General features: G+C 38.4%; 1 pseudogene; it reads left to right on the top strand.

Moving 5' to 3' along the window:
• The first annotated feature begins 4919 nt into the window (after positions 1-4919).
• The window catches only part of LOC128659922 (oocyte zinc finger protein XlCOF6-like), a 196866-nt pseudogene continuing 175043 nt past the window's right edge, over positions 4920-26742 (top strand).

The following is a 26742-nucleotide window of genomic DNA, read 5'->3' as shown; positions in this document are numbered from 1 at the left end:
AGTGCCCAGACTAGGGCCAAACAGTCATTCAAAATCCCATCAGCTTCTTTACGAGTTTTCTGTACCTGCTCTTTATAGGTATCCACAATCCCGTCATACTGACATAGGGTGCCCTTGAGTTGCTGCACCTCACTATGAGCCAGCGTCAGCTTCTCCTCAAGTGTCGCTAAGTTTGTCTTTAATGTTTCATGTCCCACTCTCAAGCTGGTGTTTTCTGCAGTCTGTCGGTGCAGCTGGTCTAGCAGAGATTCCTGTTCTAAACGTGCTTTTTCCTCTGCACTCCTCTTCTCTCCCGCTAGCACTGTTACATGATTATTTAACATGACCATTTCATCCTCTACGTGGCTCTTCTCCTTCATCAGCGCATTGTAACGTGACTCCCACATATCAATAGCGGATAGAGATTTACTGAGCTCAGCGTCCTGGGGCTTAGCAGCAGGTGGGTCAGTCTCTGCTGCACGGATCTGGGCACGGGTAGTCACAGGGTTAACATCCGCGGGACCCATAGGAGCGTAGGCAGAAACAAGGGGGGCCAAGGTATTTCCAAGGAGAACATCAGCTGGTAAATCCTTCATGACCCCCACATTCACAGGTCTAGTGCCCACTCCCCAATCCAAATGTACCCTGGCAACAGGTAGGCAGAACACAGTGCCCCCTGCTACCCTCACAGCCACAGTGTCTCCAGTATGCTGTTTCTCAGACACCAAGTTCTTTCGAAGCAAGGTCATGGTAGCACCAGTATCCCGTAAACCACTGACCTCCTTCCCATTCACTTTAACCAGTTGCCGGTTATTCCGGTGGGCAGCTTGCACAAGGTCTGCCTCATGTAGGATGCCCCAGCATTCTTGCGCCTCTACGTAGCGGGCCGCAGGCTGAGGATTACATGGGATTCCGCCGGCGGGTCTTCTCCAGGACTGTGCTTGGTTCGCTGCATTTAGGGGACACTCTGGTCTCTTGTGCCCTAGTTGCTTACATCCAAAGCACCGAATCGGTTGTGAGTAGCCCCGCGAATTGAACCGGGTTCTCTGAGGGTAGTTCGTGGCCGGAGGCCGTGTGGTATAGCAGTGTGCCGGGGTTTGGTAACTGGCAGCTGCTGGGGTGACTGGGGGTCTGTACTCCACTCTAGCAGGGGGCTTAGTGGTAGCAGTGTCCAGTTTGCGGGCATCTGTATACTCATCTGCCAAGCGAGCCGCTTCATGCAGGGTGGAGGGTTTACGGTCCCGAACCCACTCTCGAACTCCTGCGGGTAACTTGTCGAAGCAATGTTCCAACAGGAATAGCTGCAGCACCTCTTCCCCAGATACGGCTTGGCACCCCGCTATCCAGTGAGCTGCTGTGCGGTGCACCTTACATGCCCACTCAAGGTAGGAATCTCCAGCTACTTTAACAGTGTCTCTGAACCGCCTCCGGTATGCCTCCGGTGTAACCGCATACCTGGAGAGCAGAGCCTCTTTTACAGTATTATAATCCCTGACTTCCTCATCTGGAATGGCCCGAAAAGCCTCACTGGCCCGGCCGGATAATTTTCCGGATAATATCGTGACCCAGTCCTCTGCGGGTACCTTGTGTAGTGCACATTGCCTCTCAAAATCCGCAAGGTACCCATCAATCTCTCCTTCTGTTTCCAGGAAGTTTTTAAAAGCTGCAAAATTTACTTTTCCCTTTTCCCCTGGGTTTGCTGTGATTTGGGCTGCTGAAGCGCCGCTTTGGCGAAGTAGGTTGGCCTCCACAGCTGCTATGACCCGGTCGATAATTTCCGCAGATGGGTTGGGGCCATAATATGCCAGTCTTATTTTAACCGCCCGATCAAAGCTTGCTTCTTCAGGGGTTCTGTCTGATATGCTGGGCCCATTGGTTCCTTCTGTCCCTGGTACTCTTTCCATCTTAGTCAGTATTGTAATAATCCCCCTCTTCCTGAGGTTACTGGCTTGTGTAGTTGCTCTTCTGGGCGATAAGGTTCATTCCGTCGCTTGCCACCAATGTTACGGTACCAACAGGATACCAAGGTTAATACCAGATGAAGAATGTCCTGCATAGGGACAAATGGGGGTTGAAAGAATGTTGTACATTAGATAAAAGGGAAAAGCGCCCTTTTGACATGATACAATAGAATTATATTACTTAAACACTTCAACCACAAGACACTCTTGGCCCTTCTTATCACTTAGGCGTTTTCTCTCTGGAGATGATCAAACAATAGAATGCTTAGCACTAATTAAATTATAGCTGGAGCCAGCAACTTGTGTTTAGAAAATAGTTTCTTAAAGCTAAACACAGTTAACTCCTTCAGTCCTGACAGAAGGGTCTGTCACAATTATGTTTATTGCGATATGGGGGTTTTGTGGTTTAGGGGTTAATAGGGTAAATAGGTTTATTGCGATGTGGGGGTTTTGCGGTTTAGGGGTTAGTAGGTTAATTATGTTTATTGCGATGTGGGGGTTTTGCGGTTTAGGGATTAATAGGGTAAATAGGTTTATTGCTATGTGGGGGTTTTGCGGTTTAGGAGTTAATAGGGTAATTAGGTTTATTGTGATGTGGGTGGTTGACGATTAAGGGGTTAATTACTTTATTATTTTGCGATGTGTGGGATTGTAGTGTATGTGTTAATACTTTGTGTGGGAGGTTCTGGTTTTTTTTTTGTTATACTTTGTGCGGGCGGATTCTTTCACCTGCATCCAGGTGAATTCTTTTGGCTGTGCACGCAGTCAACATTCTATTGGCTGCCTCGTGCTGCTAACATTCCATTGAGGATGCGTGTGCAACTGCTGACGGCGACAGACATTACAAACGCAATTATAGTATAGATACATTTCTTATTTCTATTAGCTGCCCCTGTTTATCATCAGAACGTTTATCCCACTGATCTGTGACTGATTCTTGTTGTTAGTAAAGACCTTAGTAAGTGTATTCTGCACCTTCAGCTGCTGCTGTTTATGTCACATGATCACAGACTTAAAGGGACAGTGTCCTGTACATTTGGTTTTCCCTTAAAATAACAAGAAACCCCAAATGTTTTTCAGCATTTAAATAGAACCTATTTTATTCTATTATAATATTTGTTTTATTCTTTACATCTACTTTATTAAAGTACCTAAGTATGTTTTGACACAAAGGATTCCAAGAAAACAAAGCAGTTTTGATACTATCAGTACAATGGAAAGCTGTTTAAATGTGCATGCCCTGAGTCATGAAACTTTTTAACTGTGGCTTAGCTGTCCATTTTAATGCTTTACCAATGACTTGTTATACCAATCTATACAAATGTTATAAAATGTATGGGAAATATCACCTCTAGGTTTTTTTTACAGCGAAAATATCAGTTTTTGTTTCCAGTTTATTTCCATTGTCAATTTGTGGAGAGTCACTTAGTGCACTTTCATAATACAGGGGCAGAAAACAATTGTAAAAAAAATCTACTGCTCTACTGAAATTTATAGTAAGATTTTTTTTATTTGCATTGTCTTTTTATTATGCATTTGTGGATTTTGTATTTTTATTGTATTGTATGGTTCCTTAAATGGGCTGAGGTTGTAGGGAGAACATATTTTATTTTATCACTCTATGTAAACACAGAGACTTCCTTTTCTTATCTCTATACAAGGTAAACAATTAATATGAACATTTTTGTGCCCATTGCAATGTGATTTAAGACAACTCAGTACTGACCAGGAGAAGATAAAGGACTGGGGGTGGAGCACAAGACAAATACAGAATGTCTGACAGTGAGATTAGTAGGAAGTATAATACCAATACTGCAGTATTAGATGTAACTTACACTTAAACAACTCTTATGTAACATTTCTTTTCAGGATAAAATCTTGTTATGTGTCAGTGCTTTTATATAAATGATAGAATAAAATGATTATATTTGTAAGGTTGTGGTTTGTGCCACTTATAAATAGATTGTCTGCTCCTGAGCTTATAGTGTAAAGCTCTGGGGAAACTGTAACACACACAGAGCTAACTGTACTAAATGCTTGTGGGGAATCAGCAGCGCATGTGTAATACCCTAAGCAAAGGGACTCAGCCGATCTGTATCACATGACTTGTTATGTGTCAGTGCTTTTATATAAATGATAGAATAAAATGATTATATTTGTAAGGTTGTGGTTTGTGCCACTTATAAATAGATTGTCTGCTCCTGAGCTTATAGTGTAAAGCTCTGGGAAAACTGTAACACACACAGAGCTAACTGTACTAAATGCTTGTGAGGAATCAGCAGCGCATGTGTAATACCCTAAGCACAGGGACTCAGCCGATCTGTAACACATGACTTGTTATGTGTCAGTGCTTTTATATAAATGATAGAATAAAATGATTATATTTGTAAGGTTGTGGTTTGTGCCACTTATAAATAGATTGTCTGCTCCTGAGCTTATAGTGTAAAGCTCTGGGAAAACTGTAACACACACAGAGCTAACTGTACTAAATGCTTGTGGGGAATCAGCAGCGCATGTGTAATACCCTAAGCCAGTGTTTTTCAACTAGTGTGCCGTGAGAGATCCTCAGGTGTGCCACGGCAGACTGACAACAGTGTGACATATTTTTTAAACTTTGCTTGTTTTTTACTCCCAGTGCAGGGGTAGTTTGTAGGAGGCATGGCATAACAGCACAATACATACAGTATGTGTGTGTTTGTGTGTATGTGTATATATATATATATATATATATATGCTGTATTAGGCTACAATGTGTGATTTTTTTTTTAAATTTTGGGATGGTGGTGTGCCACAGGATTTTTTAATGTAAAAAAGTGTGCCCCGGCAAAAAAAAGGTTAAAAATCACTGCCCTAAGCAAAGGGACTCAGCCGATCTGTATCACATGACTTGTTATGTGTGCCTTTAATTATACCATACGTACACTTAATCACAACCATTATTTATTATTATCTGTCTAAACCATTTAATATGCTTTTTTACAGACACGGCCAGAGCACTGAGAGATATCAGGTATTGATGTAACTGGAGTGAATAAGGGAACCTTCTTCTTCCTGATCACAGACATTGGAGCCTGTTATCAGCATGAACTCATATGTGTTAGGTGAGTAAAATAGATATTATGCTGACTTTAATTACTGGGAAAAAGAATAGATCACCCATTAAACAAATATAAACTATTATATTTATATCTGCATCTTTAAGAACATTTGTTATAAAGAAGGAGCAACCCCCATTGAGCTGAGGAGGAGGGTAACAAATACTATGCCCCCAAGGCTTTTGTGCTACCCTAGGCACTCAAAATTCTGCTGCCCCCTAACAACCCCCCCCCCCCCCCCAAGGTTTTAGGTCAGTTTTTGGCCATAATATTTGTTATTCAGGGAGTAACATTCATTTTTTATGGCATTTCCAAAGTAAATGTTCACAAGGACTTGCAAAACACTTGCGTTCACACAGACAGAGGCACACACACATACACTAAAACACACACAGAGTTCTACACACACGCACATATACACATACACACACATATTCACACACACACATCTATCTATTTCTGCCATATATATAAAAACCCCAAAAACATATTTCTTGATACAATACTCCCTCAAACAAGCCAATAGAACTCAATGCAATAGCTAGCTAAATAAATGAAAGTTTTAGAGTTGCCAATAAACTGTAAGCTCTATGGACAGTGTCTTATTATACCCTCCTAGAATGTAATGTAATGCTCATTGGGCAAAATCTCTCATTGTACCTGTATAATACTTCTAAAATAACTGAAATCTTTTTACAAATCTAACAATAAAAAAGTGCTGCCTCCAATCTGCTGCCCTAGGCAAGTGCCTAGTTTGCCTAGGCCACAATACGGCCCTGTTAAGACATCATGTTCTCAACCAACTGGTTGATCATGAGCTGGGCAGGGCTGTATGTGTACTTGCTTGTGCAATGTGAAATGAGGATAAAGGATGCCACCTCTCTTGCCCAGAATACAGATGTACTTGTTCCCTGGCTGAGAACATTATTCACCCGTACCTTGTTTAATATGGCCCTATAACTTGTTTTCATCAGTAATCAGTGTTTTAGTTTATTATGATGTAGAATTATTTGAATTCTTTGTCTTCTGTTTTTTTAATTTCATGATTTTTTTTAGAATCTTTGTTTAAGCACAATTATAAAGAGTTACAAATAAACAGATTACAATTAATCTGCTTATAGTTTTCTAAATTTAATTACCTTCTCTTCCTTATCTATTATCATATCATATCATATGTAACAATGATTTGCCTCTCTAAACTTTTTCTTAGTTGAGCAATATTAGGACATCTATTGACTATTCAATACTTACTAATTAATTTCTGTTCTAATCGCACAATATAAGCCAACAAGTTCAAGTGTTTTTCATGGACTGTTTTCAATGAAGAGAAAAAAGTATATCCTCAAAAGACAGTTTGCAGACAGTATCACAAACTTTACTCAAAAGACAGGAAACCTTAATTTAAAACTAGTACATTTTTTGGGCAGTCCCATAATAGATGTAATACATTTTGATTAATTTAATGAACATTTAGGACAGATGTCTGTTATATCCTTTATTCCATTTTGTCACTCTATTAGGAGTTAAATAATCTTTATTAATCAATCTGATTTAAGGTTAGCTTATTAACTAAATTAATTATTTTACTTATTATTATTATTATTTAATTCTAAAGCGCCAACAGATGCCACAGCGCTGCCCATGGGTACAAAGATAAAAAGTACAACGGAGAAACAATACAATAAAAGACACAATTTTACAGACAAATTCAAGGGGGAATTGAGGGCCCTATTCCCATGGGAACTTACAATCTAGATGGGTAGGAGGATGGGAAACAGGAGGTGAGGACTGCAGAGTTGAGAATGATATTAGTGAGGAGATAGATGAGGGCAACTGTTAGGTAAGTGAAATTAATTTGTTGCTGAGTTGGGTGATCTCATCTGTGATCTCTTTAACCAAAAGAACAGACCATTTTGTAGCATTTAACTCTGATTGCTTATAGAGAGGTCTAAGCTAGATACTATTCTGTATATTGCAGACAAAGAGAATTTTATTTTTAAAGTGTTTATTAATGATCTTACTATATGGGAAAGAATCACAGATTTTAGTTTAATTATATATGAACCTTTTTAATATAATATTTTAAGTGGACATGTATCCATTGGTATATATCAGGAAGTCCATAGAGAAGTTGACATGTTTTAAGAGACTTGTCTGAAAAGTTATTCAATACACTGACATTTTTTAATTATGTAGGGAGAATATCTTAGAATCTTCAGGGAGGAATTGTGGATTTCCGTTTAATGGCAAATATCTCGATATTCTATAGTTTAAGCATAGACTACTATAGTCCATTTTCCAAGAATTTCTTATAGCTATAGAATTCCTAATTCTCTATTAAACTTACCATCTGAGGCATCTAGTGCATAAGCTAGTGAAAAGGGCTTAGCTCTTTCATTTTTCTATCCCATTTATTGTATAACTAGTGTTAAAGCCTGTGTACACGGGCCAAAATGTGTAAGGAAATACATATACCTATTAGGAGGCATATCTCTATCCATCTATCCCTCTATCCATCTATCCCTTTTCCATCTATTCCTCTTATCCATCTATTCCTCTATCCCTAGCATCTATCTCTATCCATCTATCCCTCTATCTATATTTCCCTCTATCTCTATCCATCTATCCCTATGTCAACATTTTTTTTCAGACCCGCCCCCTCCAGCAATGGGCTGCCCACCTGCCTACCTCCTAACCCTTCCATGCCACCAACATTCGGCACCATCACTGCCCAATGCAGAGAGGGACACAGAGTGTCCCTCTCTGCTTCAGTACTTCTGCAAGACTATTTCTGCACTGCCCCACTTGTGGGACATGCATAAATAGTACAATCTCGCTACTTTTAATGAGATTGTGGCAAAGAGAGGCCCAGGGCTTAATGACCAGCGCCATCCTCGCGCTTGTCTCGCACAGTCTATACTGGTCATTAAGGGATTAAGGCCAGGTATGTTTGTCTTGTGCTGCAGTCTCTACTGTGCGTGACTGCATCGGACAAACATACCTGACCTATAATATATATAATATAGGATAATCTGTGTCTTTAAGCCAATCAAAAAGTTACATTTAAAAGGAATGCCCAATTATATAATATTTGATACACCAAAGCCTCCATTATCTCATGATAGATAAAGTCTACGTAAGTCAATTCTTATTTTTTCCAAAGAAATGTTCTTTTTAACCTATTCTATTATTATCCTTTGGGGTTAGTAACAGAGGAATGAATTGCATTCGGTATATCATTTTAAACAAAGCCACCCTTCCAACAATCACGATAGGTAAATGTTTCCAGCTTTTTAGTTGATTATCTATTTTTAATTTAATTTAAACCAGTTATTAGGGTTTAGCGTTAATTTAATGATCATCTACTTCTTTAAAATATATGACTTTGTTTCTTTATCTTTTTAAAAGCTATAATACCTCTGATTTACTAATATTTAATTTATAAGTTGATATTGTACCTTAGGTCTTTATTATAGATAATATTTTATATGTTAGTGCTCTGGGTTGTGTAACATATAGCAATAGATCGTTTGTATTGATCTCTTAATAAATTTGCTTCCTATTTTAATCCAAGGAAGGAGCTCTCTTAATTTCATTGCTAAGGATTCTAGTGCTAAATTGAAGAGGAGATAGAAGACATCCTTGGTGGGTTCCTCTTTCAAGAGGAAAGTGGTGTGAGATGACATTATTCACCACAATACATGCTTTAGATTCAGGATGTAGCTTCATAATTATATTAAGAAAATTGCCTGAGATATTATAATGTTGTAAAAAATCAAATAAAAACTTCGGTTCAACCCTTTGAATGTTTCAGTGTCTAGATAGAGATAAGAGAAAAGTCTCAGGTAGGTACAGGTAGGGTACTGTTCTTATTTCTTTTTTTATTCCAAAATATATCTATTACCTCAATAATTTTCCTGACATTTTTTTGATAGTGTTCTACCTGAGATGAAGCCATCTTAGCCTTTATAAACCTACTATGGGATTACATTTGTTAATTTTTCAGATTTCCAATTTAATTTTATCATCAAATTTGTTTTGTTCTCTTGGTATTCTTTGTTGAAATCTAAACCTTGGTAGGCTCATATGCTAATTTCTAAGCTCTTGAAAGTTGCCTCTTTTCTCAGTGAATTTTGACAGTTTTCAACAGCTAGACAGCGCTAGTTCATGTGTGCCATATAGATAATAGCACTGATTGGCAAAAACGCAAGTCTGTAAAAAACAACTGAAATAAGGGGGCAGTCTGCAGAAGCTTAGATACAAGGTAATCACAGAGGACAAATTTATATTTATATAACCGTGTTGGTTATGCAAAACTGGGGAATGGGTAATAAAGGGATTATCTATATTTTTAAACAATAACAATTCTGGAGTAGTCTGTGTCTTTAATATTGAGATTGGATTAAACAATTCTGCATTTAAAGTGTCTTTATTAGGTTTTAAAAAAGTCAATATATTTGCCAATTTTAAACTGCTATTGAATGAGGTATTCTCCAACAAGTACTTATTAAATGACAATTGTAATGTCCCAACTATATCCTCTATCATTATCTTATAGAAATCCCCTGGTAAGTCATCTGGACCTGGGGATATATTGGCTTTGATCGATTCAACCATGTCTTTAATATCTTTTTCTGTTATGGGTTTAATTCATTAAATTGTTTCTCTACTAGCCTGGGCAAGATAATTATTTCCCAGTAAGAGCTATGGTGAGAGAGAGGTCAGAGGAATAATGTTTTTCATAATATAAAATAAATGATTTCAATATAAAATCTATATAATTTGCTGTAGTTTATTAAGATGTAGAATTGTTTGCATTCTTTGTCTTCCATTTTTTAAATTTGTGATTTTAAAGGTGAATCAATTCAAAACCAAACAGAGAACTTAAGGGAAGACATTTTGACTATTCTAAATACTAAACATTCTTTATATTATTTATTCCTTTTCTTTTTTTAATGTAGAAAACCACTTGAAAAGTTCATATCTATCCTTCACAACAGGAAGCAACAGAATGATACCGCAGACTACAAACATTTTAGACACTAATGACTATTCACAAACATTGGGGATATCACAGCAGATATTTAAAGGAGATGGTGAATTGGAAGGAACTGGGCAGCAATCATTATGCACAGAGAGTAATGTAGTCATCAAACAAGAGGACAATATTTATGACTTATCTAGTGAAATGATTATCCTCGAGGATAAACCACACACATTTACTGAGTTTTCAAACCATTTTAAAGAAGGGCAAATTCTACAGTCTAACCAAATAATTCATACAAAGGAGAAGCCCTTCAAATGTTCAGAATGTGAGAAAAGCTTTAGATGTAAGTCACATCTCATAGAACACCTCAAAATTCACACAGGGGAGAAACCACACAAATGTACAGAGTGTGGAAGATGTTTCACATCTAAGAGAAGCCTTACATCTCATGAAAAGACCCACACAGGGGAGAAACCTTTCACATGTACTGAATGTGGCAAATGTTTCATACGAATGGCAAGCCTTATATCTCACGAAAGGACCCACACAGGGGAGAAACCATTTATATGTACTGAATGTGGAAAAGGTTTTGCAGATGTGTCATTTCTCAAGCAACACCAAAAGATTCATACAGGGGAGAAGCAACACACATGCACAATATGTGGAAAATGTTTCACAGGAAAAACTACTCTAATATTTCATCAAAGGATCCACACAGGGGAGAAGCCATTCAGTTGTACAGAGTGTGGAGTACAATTTACCCAAAGGTCCAGTCTCTTAACCCACAAAAGAATTCACACTGGAGAAAAACCTTTCACATGTACAGAATGTGGAAAAATGTTTGCAGACAAGTCAAGTTTCAGAAGACATCAACTTATTCACATAGGGGAAAAACCTTTCACATGTGCTGAGTGTGGTAAATCTTTCACAGAGAAGACTAATCTCATATCACATGAAAGGATCCACACAGGGGAGAAGCCATTCACCTGTACTGAATGTGGAGAAAGTTTCACAATAAAACCAAGTCTTCTAAAACATATAAGAATTCACACAGGGGAAAAGCCTTTTGAATGTACAGAGTGTGGAAAAAGTTTTACACAAAAGAGTAATCTTAAAACTCATGAAAGGATTCACAAGGAAAGAATCCTTTCACATGTTTAGACTGAGGAAAAAGGTTTCTATGCAAATCAGATATCACAAAACACCAAATATTTCACAGAAAAGAAGATTTTATATACACAGCGTGGAAACCTTTTCAAAATGATCCTAGAGTACAAACTCTCAATAAAGAAAGGTAAAACAAGATGCTGTTGTAAATAATACTTTCTAAATCCCAATTCAAAAAGCCCCAGATTGGAAGTGCTCACCTTAGTTTCTATCATATAAATGTAATAGAATCCAAACACCACACAGGAATATACAAATCTGTCCTCATACTGACCAGTTTACACAAACATTCACCTCCAAAGCACCCCCAGTGTTGTTTATTAATATGTCAGTGTTAGGAGTTGTACGTTTGATTTACATAGGGGAGAAAATAATTATATTTACAGAATAAAAGAGTCATTTATATGAATAGATTGTTAGAAATGATAAAAACAAGATCAGTCTCAAATGATTGACATCTGGGAGCTATATTTAATGTGCACATCATGTGGATAAACCTTTTCTTATAGCAATAGATGCTTAGCATTGTATATGTTATATACAAGAGGAATTACTGAGGGGAAACTGATTTTACTCAAAGGGACAGTCTACACATTAGTCATCTTAAAGTCTTACCTCAGATTAAGCTGCAAATACCCTCCAGCACCCTTTCTATATCATGCAGCACAAACAGTAAAAAAGTTATTTTAAAATGAATAGTGTTTCTGGCCAGTTTGAAATGGCTGCCAAGCTCAGCCCACTGATGACATCATGATCTGGGCTGCATATGGCATCCAATCACAAAAAGCTTAGTAGTTTAATTCAACAGACTGTCTATGCTATTCAGCAGAGTGCCTAGATGCAGCACAGATTGTGATGTCATCAGTGGGTGGAGCTTGACAGCCAATTCAAACTGGCCAGAAACACTATTTATTTTAAAACAACTTTTTTACTGTTTTTGCTACATGATATAGAAAAGGTGCAGGATACTATTTGCAGGTTAATCTAAGGTAAGACTTTGAGATGATCAAGGTGTATACTGTCCCTTTAATGAGACACCATATCAGTAACAGGTACATTTGTGATCATAATCCATTTAATTTAAATGGCTGCTATAACCTACATGTATACTGGGTATGTAATATGTGTGTCATGTGATCATAATCAGTTTAATTTAAATGGCTACTATAACCTACATGTATACTGGGTATGTAATATGTATGTCATGTTCTGTAACTTGATATTATGCCTGTTAGATGTTTTCATGTTAGTTAGAAGCCACAAGAACTGATAATAGCACATACTGTATATATAAAGGGAACATTATATGTCTGATAAATCCCTTTGTATCAAGAGCACAAGTGTTAGGTATATTTATACCATTGTGTGCATAGATCATGTAATGCTGTTTTTGACAATGTAATGTAATACCATTTTTTTCATGCAAATTTAAAATTGATTGAAATTAAAACAAATATTTTTTTTGCTTTCTTTTTTTTTAATCTAATTAAAAACATAATATCACAGAATAATTAGTAACACAAGTCACAGATACAATCCATGTTTGAAGTAAAGTCAAAATTAAATGTTCATAATTAAGACAGAGCAGCAATTTACACATCTTTCCAATGTACTTCTATTATTTAATTTGTTTTGTTCGTTTTGTGTCCTTTGTTGAAGAGTAAACCATGTAAGGCTGCTGGGAGCTTGCACATGGGCATATTGCTTAAAACATAGAATCTAAAATCGATCCACAATAGCTATGAGCATTTAAGCTCTATCCCCTATAGGGATTCTGTGGCATTAATTACAGACAAAGAGGGTTTAACGGAGCGGTAACGTTCTACTCCCCTCTCTTTTACTTATATTTGCCACGGTAACCTAATACTATTTTAGATCAATACTATTGTTGGGTAATTTTGATACATCCTTATTGGCTTTATATATATATATATTATTAATTATATATATATATATATATATATATATATATATATATATATATATATATATTCTTTCTTATAGTACTGCCACTGAGATATAATTTATATACTGATAGCTTTTTTGTACAATATACTAACTACCCAATAATGTTTAAGCATTTGACCATTTACCTTCTAAAATATTATATAATTATTGACCTTAGGCATTTGCCTGATTTGGAGAGTTAGCTGTGCTCTCTTTATGGATTGTGGTTTTTAAATACACACACACGTTTCCTATATTAGTTTTTAATGGTGGCATGGTCCACAATGTTATTTTAAATAAGTATTAAATGTTATGTTTTATTCCTGAATTGTTGAAATTTATTTATACATACCGTACTCCACCACCTGACTTCATATGGTAGTACGACCTGCAAGTGTGCCTGAATAATGCTCCTTATCCTTTACCCTTTACAATAATTAATTAACTTTGGCCTTAGGCACTACCTCCCTGTTACACATAGGATTGTGCCAGGAGGTCTAGGTTGTAACACCCCTTTTTCCCACCTTCCCTAAAGGCTATTAGGGATCCTTTTTTCAAGCCTTTATACACAGACATTTTCTGTTAAATTATGCTTAAAGGGACATTAAATACTTTTTGAGATGGTAATATAAGATGACAAGCTGTATAAATAAAAAAGGCACTGCAATATAATTGTCATTATTTATTTTGTCCCCCTTTCCTGTAATTCCATTCTGAAATTGTGAGCTTTTCAGTTCCTGTTAGAAATGGAAATGCAAAACACTGTTATATTCCACACAGCCATTGGCTGTGCTTTCTAGTGACCTATTTATAACTGTCCACAGCAGAAAAGGTAACCTACAACAAGCCCATATTGATTTATAGACAATTGACACTTATGGGGCGCGATCCGATAAAGATCGTAGTTTACGGCGCAAGCGAGGTAACCCACGCCGCCTGCAGTTTCAGCTCGCAACTCGAGCTATCCTATATACGGCGCCGTCAGAGGCTAAAGTGCCGTAAGTCTGACAAACCAGCGATGTCCAGAAATCTGCGTAAGTACAAATTTCTGGAGTCGCCAGTGACTTACGGCACTTTAGAAACTGCCGGCGCCTACAAAACCTGACTAAAGTTATAAAATCACCCGCACTGTCTAACACGCCTCCTTAACATAGCCCGACACGTCTAACCCTCTATCCGCTATCCCCCCTCACTATCCTAACAATAAAAAATGTTTTAACCCCTAAACCGCCGCTCCCGGACCCCGCCGCCACCTAATAAAGTTATTAACCCCTAAACCGCCGCTCCCGGCCCCCTGCCGCCACCTAATAAAGTTATTAACCCCTAAACCGCTGCTCCCGGACCCCGCCACCAGCTACATTAAATCTATAACCCCCTAAAGTGAGCTCCTACCCCGCCGCCATCTATTTTAAAAATATTAACCCCTAATTTAATCCCCCTACACCGCCGCCTATATTAAACACATTAACCCCTAATCTCATCCCCCTACACCGCCGCCAGCTATATTAACTAGATTAACCCCTAATCTAATCCCCCTACACCGCCGCCACCTATTTTTAATTAATTAAACCCTAATCTAATCCCCCTATACCGCCACCACCTATTTTAAATTCATTAACCCCTAATCTAATCCCCCTATACCGCCGCCACCTATTTTAAATTAATTAACCCCTAATCTAATCCCCCTATACCGCCGCCACCTATTTTAAATTCATTAACCCCTAATCTAATCCCCCTATACCGCCGCCACCTATTTTAAATTAATTAACCCCTAATCTAATCCCCCTATATCGCTGCCGCCTATATTAAATTAATTAACCCCTAAAATACTAAACTATCCCTACCACTAAACCTAAGTCTAACCCTACAAATAGCCCTAAAAAGGGCTTTTTGCGTGACATTACCCCAAAGTAAACAGCTCTATTGCCAGCCCTTAAAAGGGCTTTTTGCGGGGCATGCCCCAAAGAAAACAGCTCTTTTACCAGCCCTTAAAAGGGCTTTTGGCGGGTCATTGTCACAAAGTAAACAGCTCTTTTGCATCTAAGCTAAATCCCCCTACACCGCCGCCACCTATAATAAATGTATTACCCCCAATCTAATCCCCCTACACCGCCGCCACCTATATTAACTATATTAACCCTAATTATATTAGGGTTAATATAGTTAATATAGTTAGTAGATTATATATATTAACTATATTAACCCTAATTATATTAGGGTTAATATAGTTAATATCGTTATTATATGATATATATATTAAGTATAATAACCCTATCTAACTCTAACATCCCTAACTAAATTCTTATTAAAATAAATCTAATTAATATTAATATTATTAATTAAACTATTGCTATTTAAATCTAAATACTTACCAATAAAATAAACCCTAAGATAGCTACAATGTAATTAATAATTACATTGTAGCTATTTTAGGGTTTATATTTATTTTACAGGTAACTTGGTATTTATTTTAACTAGGTACAATAGCTATTAAATAGTTAATAACTATTTAATAGCTACCTAGTTAAAATAATTACCAATGTACCTGTAAAATAAATCCTAACCTAAGTTACAAATACACCTACACTATCAATAAATTAAATAAACTACAAATATCTAAACTAAAATACAATTAAATAAACTAAACTAAATTACCAAAAAAAACAAACACTAAATTACAAAAATAAAAAAATAATTACAAGATTTTTAAGCTAATTACACCTATTCTAAGCCCCCTAATAAAATAATAAAGCCCCCCAAAATAAAAGAAAATTCCCTACCCTATTCTAAATTAAAAAAGTTCAAAGCTCTTTTACCTTACCAGCCCTTAAAAGGGCCTTTTGCGGGGCATGCCCCAAAGAATTCAGCTCTTTTGCATTTAAATAAATATACAATACCCCCCCCCCCTACATTACAACCCACCACCCACATACCCCTATTCTAAACTCACCCAAACCCCCATTAAAAAAACCTTACACTATCCCCCTGAAGATCTCCCTAACTTGTCTTCACCCAGCCGGGTCGAACTCTTCATCCGATCCGGGCGATGTCCAATCAAGCGGCAGTGAAGTCTTCTTCCATCCGGGCGATGTCTTCAATCAAGCGGCAGTGAAGTCTTCTTTCATCCGGCGATGTCTTCTTCCATCCGGCGATGTCTTCAAGCAAAGCGGCATCTTCAATCTTCTTTCTTCACTCCTCCACCACGGAGCATCCATCCGGCACGACGACTTCCCGACGAATGAGGTTTCTTTAAATGACGTCATCCAAGATGGCGTCCGTCAAATTCCGATTGGCTGATAGGATTCTATCAGCCAATCGGAATTAAGGTAGAAAAATCTGATTGGCTGATTGAATCAGCCAATCAGATTCAAGTTCAATCCGATTGGCTGAACCAATCAGCCAATCAGATTGAACTTGAATCTGATTGGCTGATTCAATCAGCCAATCAGATTTTTCTACCTTAATTCCGATTGGCTGATAGAATCCTATCAGCCAATCGGAATTCGACGGACGCCATCTTGGATGACGTCATTTAAAGAAACCTCATTCGTCGGGAAGTCGTCGTGCCGGATGGATGCTCCGCGGCGGAGGAGCGAAGAAAGAAGATTGAAGATGCCGCTTTGCTTGAAGACATCGCCGGATGGAAGAAGACATCGCCGGATGGAAGAAGACTTCACTGCCGCTTGATTGAAGACATCACCCAGATGGAAGAAAACTTCACTGCCACTTGATTGAAGACATCGCCCGGATGGAAGAAGACTTCACTGCCGCTTGATTGGACATCGCCCGGATCGGATGAAGAGTTCGACCCGGCTGGGTGAAGACAAGGTAGGGAGATCTTCAGGGGGGTAGTGTAAGGTTTTTTTAAGGGGGGTTTGGGTGGGTTTAGAATAGGGGTATGTGGGTGGTGGGTTGTAATGTAGGGGGGGGGTATTGTATATTTATATAAATGCAAAAGAGTTGAATTCTTTGGGGCATGCCCCGCAAAAGGCCCTTTTAAGGGCTGGTAAGGTAAAAGAGCTTTGAACTTTTTTAATTTAGAATAGGGTAGGGAATTTTTTTTATTTTGGGGGGCTTTATTATTTTATTAGGGGACTTAGAATAGGTGTAATTAGCTTAAAAATCTTGTAATTATTTTTTTATTTTTTGTAATTTAGTTTTTGTTTTTTTTGGTAATTTAGTTTAGTTTATTTAATTGTATTTTAGTTTAGATATTTGTAGTTTATTTAATTTATTGATAGTGTAGGTGTATTTGTAACTTAGGTTAGGATTTATTTTACAGGTACATTGGTAATTATTTTAACTAGGTAGCTATTACATAGTTATTAACTATTTAATAGCTATTGTACCTAGTTAAAATAAATACCAAGTTACCTGTAAAATAAATATAAACCCTAAAATAGCTACAATGTAATTATTAATTACATTGTAGCTATCTTAGTGTTTATTTTATAGGTAAGTATTTCGATTTAAATAGAAATAGTTTAATTAATAATATTAATATTAATTAGATTTATTTTAATAAGAATTTAGTTTGGGATGTTAGAGTTAGATAGGGTTATTATACTTAATATATATATCATATAATAACGATATTAACTATATTAACCTTAATATAATTAGGGTTAATATAGTTAATATATATAATCTACTAACTTTATTAACTATATTAACCCTAATATAATTAGGGTTAATATAGTTAATATAGGTGGCGGCGGTGTAGGGGGATTAGATTAGGGGTTAATCTATTTAATATAGGTGGCGGCGGTGTAGGGGGATTAGATTAGGGGGTAATACATTTATTATAGGTGGCGGCGGTGTAGGGGGATTTAGCTTAGATGCAAAAGAGCTGTTTACTTTGTGACAATGCCCCACCAAAAGCCCTTTTAAGGGCTGGTAAAAGAGCTGTTTTCTTTGGGGCATGCCCCGCTAAAAGCCCTTTTGAGGGCTGGCAATAGAGCTGTTTACTTTGGGGTAATGTCACGCAAAAAGCCCTTTTCAGGGCTATTTGTAGGGTTAGACTTAGGTTTAGTGGTAGGGATAGTTTAGTATTTTAGGGGTTAATTAATTTAATATAGGCGGCGGCAGTGTAGGGGGATTAGATTAGGGGTTAATTAATTTAAAATAGGTGGCGGCGGTGTAGGGGGGTTAGATTAGGGGTTAATCTAGTTAATATAGCTGGCGGCGGTGTAGGGGGATTAGATTAGGGGTTAATTAATTTAATATAGGTGGCGGCGCTGTAGGGGGATTAGATTAGGGGTTAATTAATTTAATATAGGTGGCGGCGGTGGTGTAGGGGGATTAGATTAAGGGTTAATCTAGTTAATATAGCTGGCGGCGGTGTAGGGGGATTAGATTAGGGGTTAATGTGTTTAATATAGGCGGCGGCGGTGTAGGGGAATTAAATTAGGGGTTAATATTTTTAAAATAGATGGCAGCGGGGTAGGAGCTCACTTTAGGGGGTAGGTAAGGTAGATGGCGGCGGGGTAGGAGCTCACATTAGGGGGTTATAGATTTAATATAGCTGGCGGCGGGGTCCGGGAGCGGCGGTTTAGGGGTTAATAACTTTATTAGGTGGCGGCGGGGTCCGGGAACGGTGGTTTAGGGGTTAATAACTTTATTAGGGATTGCGGCGGGGGATCGCGGTTGACAGGTAGATAGACATTGCGCATGCGTTAGGTGTTAGGTTTTATTTAGCAGGCAGTTTAGGGAGTTACAGGGCTCCAATAGACAGCGTAAGGCTTACTACGGCTGCATTTTGTGGCGAGGTGAAAATGGAGTAAGATTTCTCCATTTTCGCCACATAAGTCCTTACGCTGTATATTGGATACCAAACTACGCTGGTTTGGTATACCTGCCTATGGCCCAAAAAACTACGGGCGACGGCAGAAATATACGGGCGTAACTTCTAGGTTACGCCGTATATAGGATACCAAACCAGCGCAAATTTCGGTGTCACCGGCTTTTGCGGGCGACGCTGCATATCGGATCGGGCCCATGTTGTCAATATTTAAACAACTAATGAAAGTTTTAAAAAAAAAACATCTACATGTTATTCTCAAAATAATCTTTTTTTAAGGCCTCATTCTATCTAGCATTTTTTTAGTGTTTATTGTCCCCTTAAAGGGACAGTCAAGTCCAAAAAAAACTTTCATGTTTCAAATAGGGCATGTAAATTTAAATAACTTTCTAATTTTACTTTTATCACCAATTTTGCTTTGTTCTCTTGGTATTCTTAGTTGAAAGCTAAACCTAGGAGGTTCATATGCTAATTTCTTAGACCTTGAAGGCCTTGATAGTTTTTCACCACTAGAGGACATTAGTTCAAGTGTTTCATATAGAAAACATTGAGCTCATGCATGTGAATTTACCATGGAGACAGCTCTGATTGGCTAAAATGCAAATCTGTCAAAATAACTGAAATAAGGGGGCAGTCTGCTGAGGCTTAGATACAAGGTAATTACAGAGGTAAAATGTGTATAATTATAACTGTGCTGGTTATTCAAAACTAGGGAATTGGTAATTAAGGGATGATCTATCTTTTAAAACAACAACATTCTGGTGTTGACTGTCCCTTTAAAGGGATAGGAAAGTCAAAATCAAACGTTTGTCTGCCAAAATGTTTGTGGAGGTATACTGGTGATCCATAACCTCTGTGTGGAGAAGGAAGGAACGATATCCAAGTTTCTTTTGCCTTCCAGTCATGGTTCTCTCCCCAGAGGCATTGTGTTGCCACTAGTGCGCTGTCAATGATAGGAAGGCGTACTGGGTGCACCCCATAGGTCTGAAGTGAAGTACATGCTCTGCCCAGCATTCTTTGACATCTCTTCCATCACCAATGCCTTGTAGGAACAATAAAGTGAAGGTATTACATTCCTGCTTAAGTTGGTTTAAGATGGCACATGGTAAAGTTGGTTCAGAGCATCAACCACCTGCTTGAAGGGTTCTCCTTCAATCATTTTAAAAGTAGCACCCCCTATAGCAATCAACTGTCCAATTAGCCATTTCACCTTTTTTTTGGGGGACTATTTGGTGGTTTCCATTCAAGGGAGATGTCCAAAAATGCTCATGGGTGGGCTGCTGCTGCTGCCAATGATGACTGCCGTTCTATCGGACCCTGCTCTTGAGAGGAAAGACGACATTTAATACTGTCCTCTGTTCTGGTAGGTGGTATCGCTACTGATGGAGGTCAATTCCAATCTTGGGGTGCTGCGGCTTTCTGTGGCAGTGCTGCTCCTACTCTGCTCACCAAGAAGAACAGCCTTATGGTGTGACTTTAAGTGGTGGTCCATCCCCAAGCTTGTAAGGATTTCCCAACACTTTGCTATGGCTAATATCTTTGCTGCAGTGTTTGCAGATATCAAATCTAATATCTCTCAAAGTGCTCTCACACTTTCCTACAGCGCTCTGAACCAGCTACTGCACACTGTGAGGTAGAGGAGGTGCCTACACTGCATCTGCTGCTGCTGCTAGTAGTAGTAGTAGTGTTGGTGGAACCACTGGTAGTGGTGGTAGCAAGGGAACTAGCCCTTGCAGAGGAAGGACCTGGAGCTCGGTCTGGACTGTCACCATAGTGTTCTTGACTTGGCACAGCTCCAGAAGAACTGCCAGAAGGAGGTTAAGATGGCTGAGGAGAGGCAGTGTTTGTAGCGTCATCGCCTACACCCTCATCTATTACATACACCTCTGACTCATCATAAGCAAATTCTTTCTTATTTAAGGTAAAAGCAACGTCCTTACATAATTGGACAGAGGTTGTAGTGAGACTGGCATCTAACACTCACTAAAAATGTGGAGTCAACTTTAGGCTAACTTCCTCTTCCTTAGGCTTGTTGCTGGTAGTAGCCATTTCCTCTTCAAGGTTGGCAACGGCCCTAATTACCTCATGTCCATGGGGCATATTACTTTTATGACTTAATTGAAACAGACTGCTAGTTGTTCCACTAGTTTTCTTAGCTGGTGGCTGTGGCTGAGATTCAACAAAGGAAGCCTGCTTTTTGAGTGATGAGGTGCCACAGCCACCACTGCTTATCACAGTCAGTGAACCAACATGCCATTCCCCTCTGTCTCTAACAGTACTGCTGGTGGTGGTGGCAGAGGTTTGCACCATTGCATTTGCTGTTGTTGCATAGTTGCCAACAGTCCCTGATTTCCAAGCACAGTCTCTGGATTTTATTGGATGTCCCTGGATTTTTTTTCCCCTGGAAATGTCCTCTCCGGGAGATTTGGAGGACTGCAGCTGAGCTGAAGCATGTGTGACACGAGTTAATGGGGAGGAGCTGCCGGCGGGGCTGTGCGTGTAGCAAGTACTCTGCATGATAATTCAGAGCAGGTCTAGGCAGGAACTCCTTGCTGCATCTTCTCTGAGTGATAAACTGCCATATATCAGAAGAAAAAACACTTACAAACAGCTCCTCGACACTGTGTTGATATGTTTATAAAAGAGGGTAGATTACTTGGCTACTCCTGTAGATCTTCATATTTTAGCACTCTGTATCATCTGTTCTTGTTTATAGTAATTTGACTCACTGCAGCCTAGTTCTTCCCCCTCACCTCTGCCCTCATAGTGTCATTAGGAGTCCAGGATAACTTAGGAAGCATTGCTGCTGGTTATTAGGACAGTGGATCTAAGGTAGTTTTGTGTCACTTCAGTTCTATGACTTTAAGAACTCAGCTGAGCCCTGCTATAGTGTAATATATAGGGAAGTGATAATAGAAAACAGCTAGGCAGTTAAAAGTAACTGATTAGGGAATGGTTTATGTTTCTTTATAACTTTACAACAATAGTGCAAGATTGCTTCAATTTTTATGGTCTTTTGGAATAATGAATGACTGTCAATAGTAAAAGTTTTGTAAATATATGTGCACATGTATTTGTTTAAATTAGATAAGGCACCTAGGGATATCACTTGTTTGGGGGTGCTGCCTTCTTGGAGGAATGGGATACCAGATTTGAAGTGTCCCCCATTCTCCCAGATAGTAGCACCCCCAAACAAATGGTATCCCTAGGTGCCTCAACAAATTTGCAGACAACATACTGAAAGAACCACTTGATCCCTTGCACCCTACTCAATTGACACCCCATTTATTTAGTGACAGTCCGTGGCTCAATTTTGATATGGCACCGAGTTCCAGGAGCCCGGATAAGCCAAGGAGGTTTTACCGGTCCTCCAGCATTTACCTGATCTCCATGACAAAATGTGCATTTTTTTTGTACAATGTAAATTATTAAATTAAGTATTGTGGACATATTAAAAGGGATTTAATAGCTGCATGCTATTATTTCAAACATAAATATATATTTGAAAATAGGTTTAAAATAATATTAAGCAAACATTAAATCCCTTTTAAGAGATCTATAATAATTTAAACTATGTGTTGTACACAACAAAGCATATTATTTAGACATTGACCCCTAATCTGCCATAACCTAAAACTAAGGCCCTACATATATTCTATATTTAAATGATGCATTGTTATGTAGAATGCATAATGTTTAAATATTTGCATATAAATTAAAATGTAATTAAAGTTGCCTGTTGTGTTTTTATTATTTCTATTTAAAGACAGTATAATTAATATTATATATATATATATATATATATATATATATATATATATATATATATATATATATATATATACATATATATGTTTTATACTTGGGCTAGGGGGCACTCAGAATGCTATGTAACAGGCACCTATATCCGTGCTGGCAGTCCCAAAAATGTATATATACTACTTAGAAGACAGAGCTCATAAATATAAAATGAACCAAAGCAGAACTAGGGCCGCACCAGATATTTAAACCCACACTATGAATGCAACAGTGATACCCTCATCGACTGTGCTTAAACATATATTGATTTATTAAAAATACAAAGCCAGGACACTTCCGGTGGGCGGCAATCCAAGATGGCCACTAACTTATGTAGCTCTGTATAAGCTGTAACTCATTAAGTTGTTTGGTGGTCGTATCTTTAGCCATCCGTTCTGCCCTTGACAATATTTGTGTCTGGGAACCTTTTGGGATCAAGGATTTCCATCCCTTGGCTACTGAGAAGCAATTTCTAATGATAGATGCCGGCTGGTGCTGTGGCGGGACATAGAGCTGCCACTCTGTATATAGTTTCTTCGTAGTTCATATCTTATTGTATACCTTGGCAAGATGGAACTTATTACTGCTAATCTAGCTGAACTGTTTGCACCTTTATTGGACTCCCTATCGGCATCAATGGGGGAACTTTTGAGCGAGGTTCAACGGTATAAGAAATCAAAGGGCTTAAAACAGGCCCCTGCCGACACAGCATCTGTTCACACTGAAGCAACGGTGGAGACAACCTCTGATCGACCTGCCCTAATGTTAATGAACATGGGATTTATTAATGCTCCAACAAGCTTTATCCCCACGTTTAGTGCACCTGATTACTTGAGGATAAAAGAGGTGGGTGGAAATTTGAACCTTTCCTGCCCCGCTGTGGATAATATCTGTCTTGAAAGCTATAATGTGAATAAGGCGCAAGAGCTTCCTTTGAGTGTAAAGCCGTGTACTTTGAAAATATCTGCGTGCCATGCTGACACGCTTCCCTGCATAAATAATGTAGTGAGATCCAAGGCTCAAAAAGAATATATGGCGCAGGAACTAGAGTTAGAAAGCAACCGTGTGACACCCTTCACTTCAGGGCTTCTGCAATTGTGCCGGCAAAGCGAAACGAGAGCTGGTTCCAGCTCTTTGCGGGTTCAGAGACACAGGGAAGGTATTGGTTAAGTGGACAAATTCAGGATCTGATGGGCTGATTAAAATAGCCTCATTAATATAATCGATCACTTCTGTTGCAGGGCTCATTTGCAAATCCACTGCGCTATAACGCTATAATGTCGATGACAAAGCCTTGCCACGTTGTCGATCTCCTAAATGTATTCTCCAGATTGGTTCTTAGCCATAGCCCTGTTGGCTATTTGTTTTTTTGTTTTGTTTTTTTGGGTGTTTTATTGTTCTGAGGAAATGTTCTTTCTCTCTTACATGAATGGATCCCATATTCTAGCAATGTACTGGCCAATTAGAACTGAACTAGTGGGAACTATGAAAACTACTGACTCGCTGTCATACAGTTTACATTCATACAACAGGAAAAGATACCCAGGTACAAAGGATTCAATTAAGAGGCTTGGATTTGTTGTAAAGGGCTTGAAAACACTTTATAAACCTGTCACGGATTGCTAAATTAAGCCGGACTATTACCTACAATTTTCTAGCTGCTTTGATTATGGGGCATTTAGAACTTAAGTGATGACACCTTGTATCTGTATTGACTTGACAAATTTGGTGTACTCCATGCACCATGGTTTAGTTTGTAATAGTGTTGTCACTGCTGAGACTGAGCGGTGGTAGAAGTTGCACGCTACTATCTTCTCCCTATGGTACGACACAGATTTTAGTTTATCATGAGCCTGCAACTCCTACCACACCGTTAGGGTTTAAATTAAATCACACTATGGTCGCTCTCCTTAACCATGTCATGGAGGTCTATTAGATTTGCCGACTGCGTACCTAGATAGAATCACTATGGCAACGATGTGGTCATTTTTTTTTTATCTGTTTTTGTATTTGTTTTGGTATGTGTGTTGTTTTTGTTTTGTTTTATTATGTGGTTGTTATAAAATTAAGAGACACAGGATTAACAAGAAGTGGTACCCAATTAGTCCTGATAAATCTATTACTGTACTTAAGAGTGGCAAGTATCCTAGTCAATCACTCTTGGGATCAGTTTGTAATGTGCATAGAAATCATCACTTATTCTTGTTCTTATCAAACTCAAGTGTATTGCTAATGATGTACTGATATCCAACATGTAGAAACTACTGCAAAATATGTACTGTAATGTCGATATATCCCCATTTTGTAACTGTTTACTTCTAATCTTTTGTACCTGTGCTTCTTTAATAAAAAAGAATTTAAAAAAAAAAATAAAAAAAAAATACAAAGCCATAAACAGGAGCAGATGACGGTTCAACACAAAAGAAAATAAACAATTTTCACCCAAAGATATATTAGCATGCTAGCATATATATGAACCGGCTATTGAAAAGTCCATATTTGGAAGGTACCCGTAGTGATATTGTTCAAGTGAAGGAAAGCAAAGAGGAATTTGGCATTGAGTTACTGTCAATAATTGACTCTCTAAGGTATAACCAAGTCCGGTACCGGACAAACACCTGCACCTAAGAGCATAAAGGACGGTAATTTTGTTCACTTTTAACCGGAGCGTGTTGTTAACACTATGTGCCCGGATATACAGGTGGACTTTTCAATAGCCGGTTCATATATAGCATGCTAATATATCTTTGGGTGAAAATTGTTTATTATCTTTTGTGTACTGAACCGTCATCTGCTCCTGTTTATGGCTTTGTATTTTTAATAAATCAATATATGTTTAAGCACACTTGATGAGGGTATCACTGTTGCATTCATAGTGTGGGTTTAAATATCCGGTGTGGCCCTAGTTCTGCTTTGGTTCATTTTATATTTATGAGCTCTGTCTTCTAAGTAGTATATATATATATATACATAACTAGTGATGTCGCGAATAGTTCGCCGGTGAATAGTTCCCGGCGAACATAGCATGCTCGCGTTTGCCGAGGCGGGCGAACATATGCGATGTTCGATCCGCCCCCTATTCGTCATTATTGAGTAAACTTTGACCCTGTATCTCACAGTCTGCAGACACATTCCAGCCAATCAGCAGCAGACACTCCCTCCCAGACCCTCCCAGCTCCTGGACAGCAGCCATTTTAGATTCATTCTGATCCTGCATTCTTAGTGAGAGGAGGGATAGTGTAGCTGCTGATGATTTTATAGGGAAATTGATAGCTAGGCTAGTGTATTCAGTGTCCACTACAGTCCTGAAGGACTCATCTGATCTCTGCTGTAAGTACAGCACCCGAAAAAGCCCTTTTTAGGGTAGAACATCTTTTTTTTTTTTTTTTACCTGTGTAATTTTGACTGTGATACATCAGTCTGCTAGTGTAATCTAATTGCAGTTGTCTGCCTGCAGTGCCACCACTCATATCTGTTGTAACAGTAGTGTAAATTTTGTAAAAAAAAAACTTTTTTGACTGTGAAACATCAGTCTGCTAGTGTAATCTAATTGCAGTTGCCTGCCTGCCAGCGTGTGTGCCAGGCCCACTTGCCAACTAGTGCCACCACTCATATCTGTTGTAACAGTAGTATAAATTTTTAAAAAAATACTTTTTTGACTGTGAAACATCAGTCTGCTAGTGTAATCTAATTGCAGTTGCCTTCCTGCCAGCGTGTGTGCCCGGCCCACTTGCTAAGTGCCACCACTCATATCTGTTGTAACAGTAGTGTAAATTTAAAAAAAAAAACTTTTTTGACTGTGAAACATCAGTCTGCTAGTGTAATCTAATTGCAGTTGCCTGCCTGCCTGCCTGCCAGCGTGTGTGCCAGGCCCACTTGCCAACTAGTGCCACCACTCATATCTGTTGTAACAGTAGTGTAAATTTAAAAAAAAAAAACTTTTTTGACTGTGAAACATCAGTCTGCTAGTGTAATCTAATTGCAGTTGCCTGCCAGTGTGTGTGCCAG

This window comes from Bombina bombina, chromosome 5 (assembly GCF_027579735.1).
Source record: "Bombina bombina isolate aBomBom1 chromosome 5, aBomBom1.pri, whole genome shotgun sequence".
In the NCBI taxonomy this organism is placed as follows: domain Eukaryota; kingdom Metazoa; phylum Chordata; class Amphibia; order Anura; family Bombinatoridae; genus Bombina; species Bombina bombina.
Note: the sequence above shows the minus strand (reverse complement) of the source record. Positions and strands in the feature narration are given on the sequence as shown.